Source organism: Stegodyphus dumicola, chromosome 8 (genome assembly GCF_044657685.1).
Source record: "Stegodyphus dumicola isolate Sdum_Otavi_A_Nest chromosome 8, ASM4465768v1".
Lineage (NCBI taxonomy): Eukaryota > Metazoa > Arthropoda > Arachnida > Araneae > Eresidae > Stegodyphus > Stegodyphus dumicola.
The window spans coordinates 113,400,189-113,420,825 of record NC_140775.1 but is presented as its reverse complement, the minus strand read 5'-3'; the positions used below and the strand labels follow the sequence as shown (position 1 = coordinate 113,420,825).

The 20,637-nt window shown below is 33.9% G+C and overlaps 1 protein-coding gene across 4 annotated transcripts in view; it reads left to right on the top strand.

Annotated features, from left to right (window-relative positions):
• LOC118186720 (SLIT-ROBO Rho GTPase-activating protein 1-like) overlaps positions 1-20,637 on the top strand; it is a 480,238-nt gene that overhangs the window by 346,626 nt on the left and 112,975 nt on the right. The window lies entirely within an intron of this gene.

Genomic DNA, 20,637 nt, shown 5'->3' with positions numbered 1-20,637 from the left:
CCGCAATTGATGGACTTTTTTTACGTCAGTCTAGATTGTTTTTTTGCCTAATTAAAAATTTTTGTGAATGACTCTTTGCTGATCGTTCTTCTTCTTCTGGATTTAGATACATCTACTGCATAATTAATGTAAAAACAAAATTGTTATGTTTCGTTTGATCAGCAAATTTTCATTCTATTGCTTGCTTCTTGTTATATAATTATTCTGAAATTAAGTGCCGGATATATTGTTATCAGCAAACAGACGTTCTGGAATGTCGTAGAGAAATCTAATTGGAAAAATTTTGGCTGTGAGCCATTTATCATCTTGCTGCGCAATATACTACTTAGATCTAGAATCATTAACATCAATTAAAGTATAAAAAGGGGTTTTACTCCCTCCCCTTTTAAGTCTGATGCACTGCGAAGTCATTTTTGCGAGCGAGTAAAATGAAAAATATTGTCGTGAATTTAATGTCATGTGACTATGCGGTATATTGTGAGTTATATTGTAAACTTCGTTATGTATTGAATGTTAAAATTTTCGACTGTAAATAAATTATGTTCCAGAGAACCAGTTTTTCGATATTAGAATGCTGAATTTATCATATAATGATATTAATTTCTTAGAAAATTCGTACCTTATTCATATGATAAAACAACTACAGCTGGAATCCTTAGATATTTCTTACGAAACCTAGGTTGACAAACCCTGTCGCAGATCGTGAATGTACGGTAATCATTTTGTTTCAATTAACAAAATCAAGATGCCGGTTACGAATAGAATTGAGCACTGAAGCATATTTGATGAAAAATTTAGAAGTAACTTGAAAACTAGATCTTAAAAAAATTGTAATCTGTAAGTTTTATTAATTAGATTTCTCCAGAAAATCAATTTTGGAAATTTCCATTTCTTTACCACCTAAAATCAAATCGTATGATGTTTGTTACGCAAATTTATTGTCCTGAAAAAATGTCCTTCGCATCGCTGGATTAGTTCAAAGCTCACAAAGGGAAGGGAGGGATGCCGATGCCATAGCGTAACACTGCAAAATAGCTCGTATTCATGTTCTTGTCCAAGCAAAAAGAATTTGCTGTTTATTATTTGTCAAAGGCAGTCCACCCTGGTTGTGGTGGCTGCTGGTTGTAGATTTTGCCTACCAGGCGTCCGATTGGTATGACCTAAGGACGGAAGCCTGGGCAGTGGCGTAAAAAAAAGCAAAAAATATTTGTTGCAAGCCTCCCATGCTTTAGCGATCTGGTGAAAAATATGCACAACTTGTATAAGTCTTTTTAGATAAGTCTTTTTTTATTAAATAAATCTTCATTTGGCTTTAATTTGTGGCGTGACAAGTTGTTTTCTCTTTGGTTTGCCCCAGTTACTCTGAATAGTAGCTTATTTATGTGATTTTATATTCTGTATCTTGAATTAAGAGAAGTTTGTTCGAGTCGGTCTGTCGTAACTGTTTTGCTTAAGTGTTTGAATCTGACTATATAGATAGATCAGATCGAAGTTTAATTTTTAAAAAAATGTAACCGTAAACTCTTTTTTGAAGTTTTAGAGTACAGTAGGAAGTTCCGCATTGTAAACCGCCTTCTGTTTCTTTCTTTTATGAGAAGAAATTAAGTATAATCCCGAGGAAAGATTTAAAGAAAAGTTTTTGCTCTTTATTCGGATTTCTTTTCACGAGATGTCGTCCTATATCACCCAGAACTGACGTCACAACCTGTCACAAGTTTAGGTCATGGATTCTAAAGTGAGGAAAACTTTCTGAAAATAAAAATGGAATATATTTAGTTTTTGAAATAGGTTAGAAAATTAAAAACTAATAACGCAGGTCAACTCGGCCTCGTTTTATTAGTCCTAAGCTATCTAAAATTTAAATTCTTTTTATATTACCGTTGAAAAAGATAGCAGCCTATTGGTAGTCCCTGTTATCTTTTGGAAATTGTCCCTTAAATCGGAAGAAAATAGGAATTTATTATGATCTCATAAACGCTAAGAAGGAATATAATAAGGGCAAAATTGACCGAAATGCCGAATTGCTTTGGGTGAGATATCATATTGCCAGTGGCAGTTTTGTGCAGTTAGGATTTAGAAATACATCTGAGGAATAATGATGGGTTGTAGATCAGAAGGTGCTAATCGTATATTTATTTCAATTTTTTTAATGGAATCCGGGGAGGCAAATGTACGATTGTACGCGCAACGGATTCAAAGTACTATTTTTCAGTAAAATATTTGTCCAAACAAATTTTAAATCTTAATTATTTTAAATCTTAAAATGTTTTAGGATTCTTATTTCAAATTTAAAATCTTAAAATGTTGTTTAATCGAATACGGCTAAGCATGCAAAGATAGTGAAAGATACCTTTGCAAAATACTTATTAAAGGAATTAGGTCTTCGTACTGTACGTGAGCAAGAACAATAAAAAACACCCATGCAACCAACCCGTTTGCCAGGATTTGAGCCTAAGTTCTTAAAATGTTAAGAACCCAATGAACGCTCGTGTGCAGTAGCAGTTTTTCAACTATATGGTTAAGAATTCTTCATTTACAATGAATGTTTGTTTATGCTATTGGGCGATTATTTGATTATAAGAAGGACTGTAGGGCTTCTTGCCTACACGAGGTGAATGCCTTTATGGGAGACATTTAAGGTAAATAGCCATTTCAGTTGCGCACTAGAAAAAATTTGCACGATAAGCCCTTTGCATTGCCGTGAATAAGGAATTTAGGGCAGACTGCTCTTGGTCTTGGTCGGTGCTGTGCGCTATGCATAATTATAAAAATGTATGAAAATATACATTCATTAGAAAGCCATGGGTCAGTAATTATAATAATTATAAATTGAGTTAAAACCGAGATAAATGTCCGTCAAATTAAAATGTATGCGTATAGCTTATTTACATTCACATTGATGTGACAGTGTATGTAGTGGATCCAACCGATGTCAAATCACTGTAATAGCTCATTTATTTATTTGTAGCGGTGCCATCTGTGTGAATATTTATCGATGTATGAAGTACAGCTAAGCTTGGAATAAATTAATTTTGTTAACTTGTTTGCTTAGATTTTTCTGGGGAGGAGAAGTATCGATTGACCTATCTACTTCTCTTATATGCGTTAAAGAGTTAAGATCGCTGAACACTGGTCATAGCTCGACGCGGTTGCGAATTCTGGGCAACGGTGTGAAGTTTTCCCCATGTGTAACAACGCAAATACAAATCATTATTCAAAAATATGCAAAGCCATACCTTCCAGTAGGAAAATAGGCTTCGTCTGCTTTGCCGTATTCATTTAAGAGTGCACGGTGAGATAGAATTAAATGTCTCCATTAAAGTGTTTTAAAAACTTTGCTTGCAATTTTCATTTCTGTAATACTTTTGAATTTTGTGCGTAATCTCGTGAACATTGTAAAGAACAGATTTTACCGCGCAAAGCCCTTCTAAACCATACATTTTTCCAAAATGAGATAAGCTTTTTTTTTTCTTCCCCAACATTTTGCACTGCTGTCCAACTTTGTGTTTATGTCTTTTTCTGCATTTTTGAGATACCAAAATTTTATTTCGTGTAAAACCAGAAGATTTTTGTCCAAACACGCACATGTTGCTAATGGAACATCCCAGCAGGAAGCAAAGGCGTCTGTCGGACAATAAGAGGAAGTGATTGGTTGTTGCCTCTGTCTCACGTGCCGTGTCTCAGAAGCGAGGGTCACAAGCTGGCACGAAAGGATAACAACCTCTCCCTTTTTCTCTGTCATCGAAATTTCATATTCATTAATTAGTATCTCTTCAGATTTGTATCAGGTAATGCCAGTATTTGTGCGACGGTGGAGTGCCATATCACTTTGATCCGGCTCAGTGACTGAATCTTTTATTTTTCAGGGAATGCTTGTTAGCAAGTTATTTGATAATAAGGCGTAAAATTTTTGCTGCTGTCTGACTTCCTCTCTCTCTCTCTTTTTTTTTTTTTTTTTTTTAATTTCTAACCTGCCTCTCCATTTTTAGTAAAATTAAGAACAATGAAAATTTATTTGATAATCAGTTATTTAACGTGGCGGTTTCTATTATCTGATGGATATAATAAATCCACAAGGGGAGAAGTGAAATAAATGAAAATATTACATTAAGAACTGCTGTGCAAGTTAAGTAAACATAAGCCATCCATCAGTGATTTTTGTGAATAATTTGCTGGAGAATAGCTTGTATGTGTCAATGCATGTAAAAATTCTGTATATCAATGCATGAAATTGCGGTAGAAAATTCATTCTTTGGATAGCAGAAGCTATATAACTGAGCTAGAGTGGTGCAGAAGGCATTTAGGGTACATAGAAATTATTTTAGATTTATTTTTGTAGTACATTTTTACTCTGCATAATAATAAGTAAGCTGAGTACTTTTAATGTGAGCAGTTTTCAGTCGTATTCTTGATTTCCATCATTGCTTTAAAACATATAATGCTAAAAATGCATCTTTATTATATTGATTGTTTTTTATGGGTGGTGGTGAAAGGAATTGTTATGTATCTGATGGAAGCTTCCATCCACCATCCTCGATCTAAAGTGCAATGGATAACTGATGTTCCATTTTATTCATTTTAGATTAAGGCGTTTGAAAGTGTGTAATGAAACCTTTGCTTCGTAATTCTGCGATTTCACAACGCAGAGATGATTCAGTGTCATACATCGGAAATATATTGTTCTCAATAAAGATTCAGTTATTTTTGGTGCTAGTCCAACTTATTCTGTTTCATTTCCGTTGGAAATAGAATTCCAATGGTCCAATCAATTTTAGTCTTAGAATAATAGCATGCAATTCGAAGCCATTCTGATAATTGAAAACTCTCACATAAAGGAAGGCCTAAGCAAAGAAAAAGGACAAAATATTTCACCAGGTTATAAGCAAAAAGATTTTCATATTTTAATAAATTCGATATTGTAAAGGTTGCTTCAGAAAGCCCGGTAAGCCTCATAAGATCGATGACCGTTAGTGGCTATGCCCAGATTCGAACCTCGGCGAAGCGGCTGGCTACATGGATGTTTGATAACTTTTCACGTGTAATTTAAATACGAGTCATATTTCATTAGAATGCCCACGATGAAGCATCTTTCCTCGTAACCAGATAGCCTACGTCTGTATTACAGTTTTGAAATAAGTAAACTGAAAGCTTATGCAGTTACACATATTTTGAACTATTAGTTATAGATCCACGGTTTCAATTTAGGAAATGTTTAAAGTAATATAAAATTTCAGCCTATATTAATTTCGATAATATGCCCTTTTTAGTAAAATTATGCGGAATTTAATTTTTCCTGTGCCGAGTTCCCTCAGCACCATTATCTCACCTATCGAAGCGTCTTATGTCATGAAAAGCAGTAATTTAGATTACTGTTTGGGGACTTAACTATTATCGCGCTGTTAGCTGTGGCATCAGTGAAACTAAATTCTCATAAAATTTTTGGAAATGGACATGTCAGTTGGAAATTTAAATGTAAATGAAAATTACGCTTTTGTTATGAGTAGATTGCAGTGAACCTTTTCTTCAAGGGGCAAAAATATTCAGAAGAAATTTTTCTTGAATTAGAAATAGTAAAGAACAATACTTTTCATTTTTATTTTTTTCTGCCCTTAGTGAAGTCAGTACTTTCCCTGTGACTGTACTTCGGTTTGTGATTTAATAGATATAGATTAAATAAAAGTAGATTTTGAAGAGTTCGCGTCAAAGCTAAGCCCTTGAAAAAGATCTACCTTAATTCAGTTTTCTGTGAAATTTCCATCCGTGACAGTAGAATTGTTTCATTTCGAATTTAGATTCTTTTCGGAAGTTGGCAACAGCGAAATAAAGACACCCGAAACAGACTACTTTCCACCGTAGTTTCATTCCATCGCTTTTTATTGCTTCGAGGTGGTGGTGGGTTTATATATATATAATTTAAAGTAAAGTAGAAAGAACAAACGATAATGCATATATATATATCTTTCTTGAAAGTGAAATTGAAGCTTTTTCCGGCCAGAATAGTCATTTGATAAGTTATTCAATTATTTTCTTTGTCTCAGTACAGTTGTACGATGATGTGTGGCTCTTTTTTAAGTTTTATTTGTGTATTTTTAGTAGAGAAATTTTGGAATATGTGGCGTTCAATTTTTTTTTAAATTCCAATAATACTCAAAAAGTAATAAATAATTAATAATAAAATAGTAATAATTAATAATAAATAGTAATAAATAATTAAATAAATAAGTTATATTAATTGGGTATATTGTTAAAAAATAAAATTCAGATTTTTTAGAAGTGCATTTATTGCTGTTAAGTGGTACAATTTGTTGAGAACATTTATTATGTATTCATAACTGTACGCTGAGAACAGACTGTACGAGGTTGCATGAAAAGTAAATTTAAGTTATTACATTTCGTTCATTAACAGTATTTTCCAATTATTTAATCTAAGCTGCGTGGAATGTATGTGTTACTTAACATGACTCAGAAATTTTGGAAAGATTTGGCTAAATTCTAACGTAAGAACATTTACCATAATATAAATTTTATAAAGGTGAAGGGCGTAATAATGTCTCCATTATTAATTATACAAGATGTTTCCAAAAAATTGCATGGCTTAGCATCTGTTAAGTTAATCGTAGACACGTGGTTTGATTCAAGACCATGGGCTTACTACATGGATCTACTTAATGACTGTTTCGAATGATTTTTGATAAATTTAATGAGTCTAACGAATTTTTTGTATTAAATTTAACTATTTATTATCTTTAAAGAGCTACGGACCGATGAACCAATTTCCAACGTAGAGGTCTTTCTTCTTTTTATAACTTTTTATGTATCATTTCCGAATGATTTCCTCGTTAATATACTGCTTCATGTCATCGCTAACAAATTACAAATGACTGAGCGATTAGTTTTGTTTCCTTTTGATAGGGTGTCGAGCCTTAACATCTCTATTAACTTTACCAGTGTGCATCAAATGTTCTTTCAAAGGATTGACGCAGGTATGTTAGGCTTATCCGATAACTCTTCGATCGTTTGACACGAACATGTTTCCGCTCTGTCAGTAAAACATCATTATCAAGAGATATTGAACTTTCTGATCAAGGCCAGTCACAAAGATCAAAATTACCTGATCTGAACCTAGCAAACCACTTTCGGCAAACCATGTGTAATGCTGCTGAATAAACATCACAAAAGTTTCTTATAACTTTTGCTGCATTACTACCATTCCGGATCTTGAATAACATGCAATATCGAATATGCGGCTCTTCTGGTTTTAGGGTTAACATTTCAAACGAGAATATTTTTAAAATGAGGGAAAAAAATCAGTTTCATTTGCAAAAAATGTCTTGCACAACTTTGGCGTAGTCAAATGCTATGTATTAAACAAATGTTGGTATGCACAATTACGAGGTTACTTTCCGGTTTCCCTAATATGATTATCCTCATTGATTTGGAAAGTTTCGCCATTCCATGAAACGTCTTTATCTTCCATGCCGCATGTTTCTAGAATGTTACCATTATTCGTTATGTAAGATCTTTTGTTTTCTTTCTACTTAATTTGAAGTCTTGTGCGTTCAAGCCCCCCCCCCCTTCCTTTCCAAACGATTAAATTTCGCAGAAAATATAAATGCATATAAATTTACCAACTTCTTTTCAAATGTACTTTTAACAGTCGTAAGTTTTGAAAAAAGTGTCCTTGGAAGTGGAACTAATACCCAAAGCTGAAGAGCGAAAAATAATAGAGAACTCGTACTGCTGCCAGTCGAAACACCAGAGAATAAACGCCGGCATAACAAACGATATGACAACTGATATGCGTGGAAATATTTCCAGGCTAGTAACGAGGGGAAGAAGAGACTGGCTTCTGCATGACTTCTTTCCAGACGAGAGACAGGCGATTCATCACGGGTGGTAACAAAATGGCAGACATTCAGTTGTATAATCATCTGCGAAGTTCACAAAGAGGGGGGAAAAAAAAATCTTACCAGTTTTGACTTGCCTTTGAAGTTCGCATCTGCAGACAAGACGGATAATGAAAAAGAAAGGCGTCCAATTGTAGAATTATGTATGTAGGGATTATTTTTGAACAAAATAATAATCAAGGGGTGGTATGAGTCACGTGGGGATGGAACAAGCGGAAAGAAACCTGATTTCGAAAGACGAAGTACCACCCGGATTAAGGTCATCTCAGAGAAAAGATAATTTCTGCAGATCAGTAAAGCGTAACGTTTCGTCCCACTTTTCATTATTTAAATGTAAGCAACATTGCAATTAAATGTGATCGACAGAAATCGGGTATCGAATGTTAAAATGAAAAGAATTTTATGATTCATATATTTTTCAACGCTTGTATTGGCAACGGCTGCGTATGATATGCAAGTTTGACCAAGGAGTACATATATCTTGGTTTGATATGGAAGCTCGATGGAGCATGGTTTATCAGCCTTTTTGAAATCGAAGTTTAGAAGTTTTGCTGTTTGTTTTGAAATATTCCTGTACTAAAAATAAAAATATTGCAGGTTTTAAACTCGCCGTCGTAAATTGATATAGATCGTTATATAAAAGTTTGAATTCTGGTTATTATTTGCTTAAATATTAAACGATTCTGATCGGAACTGTTTCGTAATACACTGGTTATCCTTAATTAAGGAAAAATGACGATTATTAAAAAAATTACATGTAAAATTTAATGAAACTTACCCAAAGTACGAACGATATTGATAAATAGTAAGGATAAAATGACCTGAAAAAAAAAAAAAAAAAAAAAAAAAAAAAAAAAAAAAAAAAAAAATTACCGGAAAATTACGGTGTTATAGAAATTAGCGTATGTATAAAATGAACAAATCGAATGTGTCAATTTGGTGTAGGAAAATAATTCTCAGTATGGAGTATGATCTCTCCTAGAAGCGTGCAGTCTCTAATTTCAGTAGGAAGTGTGAGCCATTGCTCTTGCAAAGCAGTTGCAAGCGTGCAGGGGTCTAAAGAGAAGAATTGAAGGCAGCTATAAGTCTTCCTAAAGCATCTCAAACATGCTCTATAGGATTCAAGTCTGGTGATCGAGCTGGCGACTCCGTACACTTAATTGTTTGCTGCTGAAGATAATCATCCAAGATGCGAGCCCTGTGTGGTCTAGCGTTGTCGTCCTGTGTAGCAGGAAATCATCACGTATTTCCCCAGCATAAGAGGGCACATAAGCATCAAGAATGTCATTTCTGTAGGCATTCATGGCATAGGCATTATAATCATTTCCTCAGCATTCATGGTTCCATGGGGAAAGACATGGAGGTTTGCGCATCCACCCAGAGAAATACCACCCCAAACACAGACACAGCCTCCTCCGTGTGCTCCTCTTTCACGGATGTTTGATGGATGATAACAGGTTCCATCCAAATCATATAACGCCTACTGTCGCTTTGGAGGTTCAACCTGGACTCATCCGTAAAGAGAACAGTTCTCCGTTGATCAGCTGTCTAGTGGATATGTTGACGTGCCCACTTCAAATGTTCCCTTCTATGACATGACGTGAGCGGTACGCAAATGGCTGGTCGCATTCCTTACATACCTCCTTCGTGAAGCCTTTTACTCACTGTTAACACCAACCTTCCAGTGACCGCAACAAGGGAGGATCTGAGTTCAGGTTCTGTTTCTTCATGCGCGTAACGACAAATATCGGACATCGCTGGTCGTAGTGGTTGGCCTTACTTGGCTGAACCTCCTTGATGCCCAATTTGTGGCTTCGAAATTTTTGCCAAAGTCTATGAACCACAGGTGGACTTACTTTTAGCCATCTGGCCACTTCTGTCTGACTTTGTCCTGCTTCTAGTCTCCCAATAGCTCTCCATCCCAGTTCTTGATGATGCCTGAGGTCATTGTTATAAATTTGCTATCCCAGATTTCTTATCTCAGTATCACAGCGAAATTTGCAGACTTGCTCTAAAACATGTAATTTAATGCTCTTTGCAGATGACGTATTTCAATTGCAGCGCCGCTAATTTGTATTCTGAAGTTTTACTCATTCTTTTTTGACAGCATATTCCAGTGTTTGAATCCCAGTGAAGGCAGAGTGAATTATTTTTATTTTACCTTTCCTGCTTTAAAATTTCTAAATAGACTCTACAAGTGGAGCCTGAACTAAGAAACGTGGTGGACGATAATTCGGCACCACCAGGATTTAGGGATACCATCATACCAATCACGTTTTAAAAGGAGGGAAGGTATGTAAGACACATGGAGATAGGAAAGGGAGGAGGGGCCATTCCGCGCTAGAAGTGAAGCACTGCTTTGAAGCTTGGGTCACCAGACGGGGTGTTCTTTGTTTACATTCAGAAGCTCGCTTGACAAGATTCTGATAGTATTTCGACACACGACAGTTCCATAGAAATCGAAAAAGGGACACTCTCGCGTGAAAGAAACATTCACAGTGTAATGGATAATAGCAATTTGTATAGTTTACTGACATTTACGCAAAAATCACATCTTGGTTATTTTTCGATGACTAACAACAGCGATTTTGATTATGAATTTGTTTTATAAAATTCTAAGCTGTCGCACTACAAAAATATAGATTTTAAGAAAATTGCCAAAAGAGATCTGCCAAAATTTATTTTCTAGAAGATTTGAAAAGTTTGAAACTTGATGGCTAAATGTAAATATAAAATTATGTATGTTAAAATATTTGTAATTAGGCACATAGGTCAGATTACGTTTTTATTAAATAGAGTAACGCATGCAAGGGCTATCTGCCTAAAGAGAGAGAGATGCCATCGTGGAAGAATTTTGAAGAAAAACTTACCTTTGAGTGGGTATTAAAAATAATACTTATAATTTTAATTCAAATTATATTCATATATATTTTTTATGTAAAACTTTCGGGTGTATGCTAAATTAGTGTAAATTACTTTACACGAAAAATATAGTGACTGCACAAAAATTAAAGATTTGCACATGCCGGAAATGATAAATAGGAAATATGTATGGGTATTTATGCATGTGCTTGCAAAAAGTATCTATCTGCCTTTGACAAAATACTTAAATATTCATTAAATTATTTATAAATGTATTTGAAATGAAGAATTTATTCACTTATAAACAACTGTGAAAGTACTGTGAAGAAATCTAATGATTAAATGTATCTAATTTATAATGATTATAAATGTTATCTAAATATATAATAACCTTAATATTGAATTGTAAACATAAATTGAAATCCTGTTGACAAATACGTTATAAAACTATTTAAGCAAGAATTGTTCGTATTGGAAAGCAATCTGTTAAAAGGTATTGTAAAGCAAATGCTATGAGATGCGCACTTAAGAACGTAATAAAGAGTTTTGGAATATGTATTCTTGAAATGAAGGGTAAAAAAAAATCTGATAAGTATAATTAAAAGAATTATTCCCTTTACATTTTATAATAACTCAGTTACAAGTTTTAAATAATACTTATGAAAAAAAACTTATTTTATTCCCTTTCAGAAATGTTCAGAGAAAGTCAAATACTATTTAATACCTATTTAATTATTAGGAATTAGCTAAATACTTATTTAAAGTATTTCGCTAATTTCTAATAATTCTCTAATTTAAAATGAACCGAATAAAGCATTAATTATAAATTGACTTACATTTTTCGATTTAAAAGAAGCCAAAAAATCATGTCATATTTAAGAAAGTATTTTAGGAAGAAGCTCTATAAATAGAAAAGAAATAATGAATAATTTTAATATTAATAATACAATAAACTTTGATCTTAATTTTTGTACCTTAACCGAATAAAATCGAATTACCTTAATTTTTTTTTTCTAATGTAATTAACGAAAACTTGTGAAAATATTTCATTCAAATTAAACCATTCTGAGAAAACTGTCCTGTGAAAAGTATAGCATTTAATTCCGTTCAGAATGAAATGTTGTTTAAAAATATGTTGTTTTCACATACTTAGGACTCTGAAGTGTTGTAGAAAAAGAAAATATATACATTTATATGTATATTTGCGACGTAATTACAAAATATTTACACCCGAACGCGTCAAATCCCATAGAACTCAATGGTAAATGACCCAATGATTTGGTCACCACGTAGGGATCGCCGGTGCTTCAGAGCAGGGTACGGAGAAACTTGTTTAGGGCGACTCCATCTTACTTCCTACCTCCATGGTAAGACACCTTTTTCCCACTTTTCCGTGTGTTTTCGTAATATAACTTGATTGCACGCCCGGATTGGAGTCGGGAGGCCCGCTTTGAATCCCGGCGAGGGCATTCCAGATTTCGTCAGTTTCCTAACATCGAAAAAACACAGTAACTCCACAAGATATATTACTATAAATAAAGATTTTAAATTGTTAAGTAGTGAATTTATTTCTTATAATGATTGCATTTATAAAGCAATAAACAGTTAAAATGCGAAAGGTGCATTAAAGATCTTAACAGAACATCGAATAGCAGCACTGCTAAACTGGCTATTAAGCCAGAGGGCATGAGAGACGAATAAAAAAATTTTGTGTCTCGTACTGAACCAGTTTTTGATAGCTAGCGTAGATGATAAATGCTGTGATATTGTAACGTAGAAAGATAGGGTTAGACTTTGACAACGTAATTATATTATCTAGAAAAATTATACAAAATAGGTCCAATAATGTCTGCCATTCTTCTTGTACCAAGGTGCGATTTTGTCGCATTCTGATCGGTGTTTTACATAAATATAAGTGCCGTGATGTCATATTTAATAACGACATACATGTGTTGTTATGAAAGGTAACGCATAAAAGATGTTAGCATTCGTAACGGCTAATTTAACACTTTGTTCTGTTGAAGCACATTTGTAACGTGAATTACATAACGTAAAAATGAAACTGGAGAATATTGGATTTAAAATTATATATATATATAAAAGAAATTGGCAACGGAACCTTCTCTGCCGTGAAACTGCTCAGAAGATGATTCAAGGATAATTCGAAAGGAATTGGATTTTTCCTGCTTATTGGACTTCCATAAGTGAAAGGAAATAATGAACGTTTTACGACGACTTGGAAAAACTAGACCATTTTATTGGTTGAAAGCGCAGCACAGAATTTCATTCAGACCAATTTTTTTTTATCCGATTTCATGTTGTGTATGTACCTCAACGGATTACTCCCTTTTAATCCTTTCGATTCAGAACTTCTTAGGACATAAAATGGGCTGTAGGTAACGATTAGAATCAGTTTCATGTAGATAACGAGATTTAATCCCTCAGGAAAGTTGCAGTAATCAGTAGTTAATAGCTCGATCATGCAGAATCAAAATCAGAATGTTCTGTGATTATGGAACAAGTTTGTTTCTGAGGGCAATTTTAAACTGAGGTTTTGTTTGGAAACTGATTTGTGGGTATTAAGGTTTTATTTTTGCGTGCGTGTGTTTGTTTTTCATAAATATAAATTTATCTTCTTAGAAGAATGCTTGAATTTTTTGTTTCTGATTATTTGATGGGAGAAGGGTAATTAAAAGCTTATTGTTTATGGAGTTCGATGTTTACATATAGCAGTTTTGACGTGAAAAACAAATATAACTAACTGAAGAACCTAGAGTTGCCCGTGCTTTTCGTAGAGTGAAGAGACTTCATTTAGAAGGACGGAGGCAGTTTTTTCGAAATCTCCTGCAGTGACTTTTCTTCTATTTGGGTTCAGGGTGAATTGTGCAAAATTTTACAGAACTTGAAAAACTGTAGAACTGTCGGCGCCATGTTTTAGTAAGAATCGAAACTTACTTCGTTATCAACTATGTCTTTTTTCGAGGAATCACCATCCACTTCAGCCAGTTTCTTCACTTTTTTCGAAATATTCTCGAAAATTTGACAGATAGCTCACTTAAATTCTGCTTTAAAAATTGTACTAATTGTACTGTTGCTGCTTTAAAGGTTACGGCTGTAAACAGTAAACAATCATGACGCCATCTAACGGTTTTAGTAAGAAACCGATAGGGAGAATGCAACAATGACGACGTGATTTCGAAGTTGAAACTGGGTAGAAATATTAACATTTATCTTTTTATGCTTTCCACTGAACACAGAACGGCGACGTGAACTTAAAATGGGTGATAGCTCAACGTTCTAATGTAAACGTCTTGAGTGTGGACCCTGTGGGGTAGTTTTTCGAAATTTCACTGTAATGACCTTCCTCTTTTTTTGAAGGTCAAGTATGCAAAATTTCGTCAAGATAGGAATAAAATTGTATATCTGTATGAATAACACACGCAAATGGAAAACCCTATATATATGTTTTAATGAATCTTACTAGTGTTGTTTCACGAGTTCAGTTATATGCTTGGCTCATCATGGCCAAGCAACTTCATACGACGTTCAAACGACGGTTTTTAAAGCTTTTTGGTTTAAGGCATAAAAAGTAAGTCCATTCACACCGATTTAACATGATTTAAGCCATAGCTAATCAGGGAAGGGAAAGTTGTGCATGCGTAAATCTGTCTCAGCGGAACCTTCGACCCATGTATGCTTCGCTGTGATTGGTGGCTCTTATACAATCTTGGCATAAAGTTGAAAAGTTATAACTTTTAGCCTTTGCTCAGACGGTAATTTTAAAGTCATAATAGGTTTAAGGATTTTGCTTTTAAGTTCAACTTTATGCCAGGTTGGTCTTGGAACCACCAGTCAGGGGGAGCTTAATCGGTCGACAGTTTCGCTCCACATTTACGCATGCTCTACTTTCCCTTCTCTGATTGGCCGGGCTTAAACCCTGTTAAACAGGTGTGAATAAACTTCATGATTTTTTATGCCTTAAATCACAAAGTTTTGACGGCAAAACCGTCGTCTGAACGAAGCCTAGGCAAAATCCTTAAACCATTTTTTGTGACGTATCATGGTTTGGTTGCTTAGCAGCGAAGCTTTAAAAACCGCCAACGAAATAGTCTGTGATAACGTATGTGAATTTCTGTGACGTATCAATGTCTGGTTGCTTAGCTTTAAAAGCTTTAAAAACCACCAATAAAACTGCCTTTAAAAACCACTTTAAAAGCCAATACATTTAATGTAACACTTGACAGTTGTAGTTAGTAATTAATAATAATCGAAATGGATCTGTGCTTATTGCTTTTAAATCGCCTAGCTTTATAATAGCAGAATTTTGCGTGAAATATTAAACATTTTACTGTTTGCTGAACGACAAAACACTGAAGCTTGGATGATAAAAAAGTTTTAATTTTTGCTGTGGCAACACATTTTTTTAAATCGCTGTATTTGTTGATTAAATTCGAAAGACAGATATATTGCCAGTTGTAACACACTTCTTTTACATCGAGTTTTCTGATTAAATTTGAAACAAATATCTTAGGTTTTGCATAGTCGCTGCTCGAAACTTTTATCGATAACCGACGACACACGTTCTTACCGCGTTATATAATAAATAAAGATAAAAATGAACACTGGTGATTTATTACCTTAAATAAAAATATCAGTATTTGCTAATTGATTAAAAAATACGACTTTAGTAATACAATTTTTGACATTTCTAGAAGAATTTCATTAAAAATAAAAATAAACTGTAATAGAAATAAATATTTTCTTGCCTGTTCATAAAATAATGAATCTTTACTGTTGAATAAAATTAAAACTCAAGTGTGAAAGGATATCAGTTTATTAAAACTCTGACATTTGTTATTTGGTTTTGCATTCCTTATTTAAACATAAAATAATGTAAATATGAAAAAAATGTCAAAAATACCCCTGCTTTTATTTAAAAATTAACATTTCTAAGGATGTTAAATTTCGCCAAAACCTTTGATTGCAGAAAAGTAAGTTCGTACTAGGTGCCACACACAGGGCTGGCGCCGGAACCGGTGTAAACTGTGCAGTCGCACCGTGCGGCAAAACTTTAAGCATTTAGGAACAAACTGTGTGGTAGAATTTAGAACCTGCAGAGTATGCATCGGGCGGTAAAAAGATCTAGCTCCAAACCTCGTCATAAATTTTAATGCAGATTTGTTCCAAGGCATGCAGCATTTAATAACCTGTGTTTTCAGCCTGTTTTTGTTCAGTAATCCATCCGTGAGTTTGCGTGCAAACAGCGATTGACGACATGCTTGTCCAAATGTGATTGATAATCTGGCGATTACTCTTCTTTTTAATATTCAACATTATTAAAGCCTCGTTAGCTACAGCTAGTTAGCTCTTCATTTCTCATTGAAGTTGTAGCCCGATTAGTATAGACTGCTCATTGGCCTAAACAAAGTAGGGTTTTTTTTTCCTTTAAAAAAGGAAATAACGTATTTCCTCCTTAGCTTTTTAGCGCTTGGTTCTGAAAAATTTATAATATCTGCGAAATTTCCCCCTTCCTCAGTACGTTCGGAGAAAAAGCTCTACTAAATTTTAAATATATTCGTTCACGTAGTGAATGATTTCATCTTACCTTTCATCATCAAACCTTGCATCATCAAACCTTGCAAGTTTCTCCGAAGATCACGCCTAACTTTTGCCTTCTGACTGTTGAACTTTATGCCATGACTTTCAGTGTACGATTTTGCTGAGTCAGCTGCACATTTACCTTCTCTAATTGGTTATAGATGATATGAAGCCTAAGTAGAAGAGACAGCAGTAAGAGCAGGCGATATTCAAGTTATAAGAAGTAATAAGAAACATATCCTATTAAATATTGTAATGTTAATATTACTACGTATTCTTATTATTGGAATCTTTTAATGAAATATTATTCTGATGGTTATTTGTTTTTTTATCCAAGACTATAATTGTGTCCTTCGAAAACTGAAGCATTCCCATGATTTCCTCCCTCGATTTTCGGATGAAAGAAAAGGGGAGGAAATTCTTAAAATTCGTAAAAGCCTTGAATATTGTACCGAATGCGTAATTTCAAAAAGAGGGATAAAAATTAAGAAATATTAATTTTTTTATAAGTCGTTCAGTGTTTTAATGATAAATGCATTGCTATGATTTCAATCATGATCTTGTACAAATAAATAGTTACAGCATTTGGAACTGATATTTTGTGAAGCCGGTTGCAGGACTAGTGCAGTAATAGCGTAATGTAACACGACGAAAAAAATATTGAGACTACGGATTAATGGGAGAAAAAGTGTTTAGAAATGCTCTAAATGATAAAATGAATAATATTTCCCGATATATTATTTAAATTGTATCAGTTTATTCGTAACTTTCATAAGTTTAAGATGTAAACAAATACAGAAATGTAAATGTTTTTCAGTGATGGCACATTTTTATTCTTATAAACGTTGGTACATGCAAGTTAAACATCAGTTCTCGAATATAAATATACGATCCTGCAAATGGTTCGCAATCCGAAATGTTCGTAAATTGAAATTGTTTTTCTGATAGGAATTAAATATAAAACGGATTAATCCATTTTTGAACATCAGATGATATCAGTACTTTGCGTTTACATCAGAGCTTTGTACAATTTCATAACAAAAATAATCAAGAAAATATATTTTATAAAGAAATCATTAAATCAAAACAAAAAGATAAACACAATATTAAAAGCAAATAGAATAAGAAGACCTAATTTTAACGCACATCGCCCGAAGCAAGAGTGGACGGAGTGAAGTGATTTTAGGAAAGACATTGGTAGGATGAAGTGTCGTCTTCCATAAATCTTTCTGGGGCATCTTTTATCTTTTCTTTTTCGTAATACTACTCTGCTTCAACTCCATTTCACTTAAAATTTGAATATTACAGTAAAATATTTTTCCGCGTTAGTTTCCTTTTCTCTCTCTTAGCGGACTGGGATCATGTTACACTGTCACTGCTTTATCCTGTCATTTTAGTTTTCCTCTTTATATTTTAAGTAGACAATTTTGTATTATGCTAACACTTTGTAATATTATATATATATATATTTCAGTTTAAAAATAAAGCGGTATCGATTTTTTCATTTTACGTTTAGCTTTAGTTATCCGTGAGAGCATCAAATTACATTATTTCAGCTATTTAGTCGTTCTTCTGCAGTAATGGTTAATTACTTCTGTAAATAATACTTCCAAAAATAATTCTAAATATTTGGACAGTGGCATAAGAGACTAAATTACACAAAATGGCTGATAAACAATGCCCGGTATCTCTGCGATTCAACTATTTTTTTAAGCTTGAACTCGTTCCTTAGAAATGAATTTTTTTTTTTTCTCGCATTACAAATTAAGAGAGCGAGGCTTAATTTCCGGAGATGATGGCACGTTTCGTTCTTCAGTTCAAAGACCTTTTGTTGCTTTATTTTTCCGCGTTAGTTTCCTTCTTTCTCCCTTAGCGGACTGGGATCATGTTATCGTCTGCAGTATTAGTGATGCCACATTGCTGAAGCTTAATTAAAGCAGGAAATAATTAGATGTTCTGATTAATATGAAACAGCATATCAGGCCGTGATCGTGTCGGCTTCTATGAATTATTGTGAGTTTTTAATAAGAAGGTCATGGTTGCATGCTGTGGGGTGCTCTGGTGTTGAGATTATTATCGTGATGGCAAACGTAATGAACAAGGCGAGGATATAATTCATGACTTACACTGGATTATTTCCTTCGAAAGAAATCTTGAACTAGCTGGTTTTTGTCAAGACACACCCATGTTTCCAGAAACTGATCAGAATCTTCTAATTCTGGACAAATTCGTTAATTATTAATTATATTACAACGCGAGATATTTTTTATTTTCCTATGGGGAATGTTAACTATTTGATAACAAAGCTTTCACATGTTAAAATAAAATGAACAAAACTTCGTGTAGCATGTTCTGATGATATTGATTACTTTTCAAGAACAGATTGTACTCTCCCGTTATAACGCGTGAGATGGTGTAAGAATTTAATCCGTTCATTAAATCCTGGTTAAAGGATTCGCTCCTTCCTTCTTTATTTTTGAAAAAAGGAAGGGGCGGAAAATTGCGATCATCCTTTTTTGAAAGTTTAATTCTATTACATCTTGAAGGCACGATTGAAAATTTTAAAATATTAAAATTTAAAACTGCAAAACCATTGTAACAATTAACAAATGTTTCTATATTAGGCTACATTCCGTATGGTTTTAAAAACATCATTATGAATGACAACATAGTTACAAAATAGTCATAAAAATTAAATGTGTTTTTAAACTAGCTCTTTCCGCTGCCGGATATCTGAAAGCTTTTATAAAAAAGAAAATATATATATAATGATTTTATTGGATCCAGCTAGTGTAAATTTTGAGTCAGCTAGTAATTAATAATAACTGAAATGAAAGCTATATTATATATGTATGTTATAGGGCTACTGTTTTATCGTCCGGTATCACAAGGCAGAAAGGAGAGTGCTAATTAAAATCGGATTAATCTTAATTTCCCGAGAAGATGGCACGTTTTGTTTCATCTCGAACATCTGAGTAAGTTATGCGGGCCATCGTGATATTGCTAACATGTTTATACATCATGGAACTGATCGTTATTTATGGGAAGGAAGAAACAAGCTTTTCAACTTACAATATGCCCTTCACTTGAATTCTTCAACTGCAAACGAACTGGGCCATAATGTCTTTCAGTGCCTCGTCGAACTCTACTTTAGGAATAGTGTTTACTTACAGAAATTTAGAAATTTTACGTAGTTAATTGTTTGATCCTTCGTTTTTTTCGTTTTCTTTGGGGGCGGGGGATTGATTAACCTATGCGAAAATATGTCGAATGTAACTTTTTCCGTAGCGTCACACAGAATTGCTGATACAGAAGGTTTCTGCTTCTCTTTCAAACTAGTTCAGGAAGAACGCGTTTCGTGGAAGAGTTACGTATTGCATTTAGCGTTGGTAGGTATGGTAGAAGCTTTTTGCTTCCCAAGCTGAAAGCTCATCTCGAAAGCTCACCTCTCGATCATTTTGGGACAGACAACGCCCAAGCAACTATGTCGAGGGATTTGAATATCTCAGATACGTTATGCTGTGATAGTATAGTATGGTTAATATTGTTGTCTTAAGGAGTCTGTTTTGAGGCTGTAACGGGAAGCAGGTTCAACTAAAGAAAGGTAATAGTGAGAAAATAATAATAATAAAATCTACTTTTGTAACGGAAACACGTATCGTGTACCCCCCCCCCAAAAAAAAAAAAAAAAAAAAAAAAAAAAAAAAAAAAAAAAAACTAGATGTTGCAGCATGTTACCCAACATTTTTTTTATTCGTTTTATAACATCGCAATAATTGCCATGGAAATCGCCTTTCTAATGTAATTTTTGAAAAGTAATTATGTCTCAAAAAACAGAAAGAAATCGATTCCTGATACTAACTGGGCTGGTATATATTATTACCTCATACGTCATAACATTGTCATGAAAACTTAGCCAGTATTGTTGCTGTTGTTTTAAGACCGGACACGTGAAATTTAATTCATTTGTCGGGACTTTGCCCATAGTGCACCACAGGGGGCGGGACAGAATCACACATGTGAGGAAAAGGAAGCTCCGTCTTGATTTTAATGGAGAAAGACCGTGGGGACAGTCCCTTCCTTGTCTACCGCCATTGGCTTGACAACATTTTGAAAATCCTGCAAAGACACTATACAAACAACTGTGCTTTTTCTTTGGAATTCGAAGCTGGGCCCAAAAACTGTGGCAGCCGAAAATCCTGTCCCCATGCCAACAGGGAATAAATTATCCAATAGTTATTTTTAAATTTTGGATTACTGATGATAATAA